The sequence below is a fragment of the Pituophis catenifer genome, unplaced genomic scaffold (genome assembly GCF_029215685.1).
Source record: "Pituophis catenifer annectens isolate HBS135680 unplaced genomic scaffold, rPitCat1.0.hap2 SCAF_8, whole genome shotgun sequence".
In the NCBI taxonomy this organism is placed as follows: domain Eukaryota; kingdom Metazoa; phylum Chordata; class Lepidosauria; order Squamata; family Colubridae; genus Pituophis; species Pituophis catenifer.
Genome location: NW_027256888.1, coordinates 12,145,639 through 12,147,157, shown reverse-complemented (window position 1 = coordinate 12,147,157; position 1,519 = coordinate 12,145,639).

Here is a 1,519-nt window from a genome sequence, read left to right as displayed (position 1 = left end):
TGTGGGGGCTTTGCTACTGGGAGCAAGACTGGCAGGGGAACTGCTCAGTTTGTAATTGCACTGGAGACGGTGAGATAGGAGTCGACAGATTTTGCAATGCACAGTATTGAAATTCTTTTAACTGTCTGGAATGTATCTGCTGAAGAAAATTGGACAGAGTGCTATGGGAGTTCCAGTAGGTGTAAAGCTGGAGGAGATGACGGGACAGGGACATGCTGGCCTTTGCCAGGAATGTAATTGCTCTGGTTTCTGTGTTTGGCTTTTCTTCAACGGCCATGAGTTAATTTGTCCAGATCAAAGTCAAAATGTTCAGTGGACTAAACAAGATACTTACAATTAAGTTTGCTCAGATTAAGTGTTATGATGGACACGCTGTTGCTACAGCTATTTAAGTATGCCTGCAATTATGCTCCAAAGCAAAGTTATTTTTTTTCATATTACAGGACAGTAAATATTTTCAAAATATTGAATGGAATCTATCTTCATTGTACAGATACTGTAAAATACTGTGTATATGTCTGGTAAAAAGCAAGAGAGCAGGATATTTTATATGATGCATGGAACTTGGTTTGAATATGTTTTTTCCCCAAAATTTCACCAAATGTTCAAACTACTGTTTTCATCTGTTTTATACCTGTTTGTCTTCTCCATCGTGGAATCTGTAACCTGCACGATCATTTATTCTCATCTGTAATGTGGGCACAATCTCCTGTTCGTGGTTTATGTGTAATGTCCAGTTTGTTCCATGAGGTGATAGTGCGTTCAAGTTTGTGGAACTTTTTGCAAGTTAAATTATTGATGAAACTCTTTGAACTGTGGGGGTTCAAGGCATTCAATTTCATAAATACCATTTGTCATGTATCATTTCATGAATATTTTTTTCTTTGGAAAAAAAATAGGAATTTGCACTGCTCTGTTTTTGATGGTTTGGAATTTTGATTCCCCAAAGCTGTCTTTTGATATAATACATAGTTGCAAATATTTATGTAAAACATATGGTTTAAAATAGGAACATAATTTTCACAAATGACTCAAATATAGGAATAATTTGCACAAAATATATTTAAATTTAATAATTGTAGGCACTTTTTAACTTCTCTGCCGTGGGAAATGTGATTTCGGAATTTGTTGGAATCTTTTTATTCTCCTGTAAAATGTTAACCTTTATTTAATCAGAGATAATTCAGGGTCATTTGAAGCAGAACAAATAATAAAACCTCCACAGTGCCTTGATTTTGATTCAGGTAGTAGTGCTAAACATACTGAATTACATTATCTTGAATTTATGATCATATTTGAAATTTTAGTTCACTGACAAAACATGCTTCCTAGCTAAGTCTCTATTGTAGTTGTACATATAAGTATTTTAAAAACTGTACAAATTGACAATTGAAATGTTTTTAAAATGCTGCGCTCTCCTTCTCAACCATTCAGTAAGGGGATAGCTGCAGTGTAATTACTCACATTTCACAATTTGAAATTATGTATTTAATTTTTTTCTAAATTTATGCCAAAACAT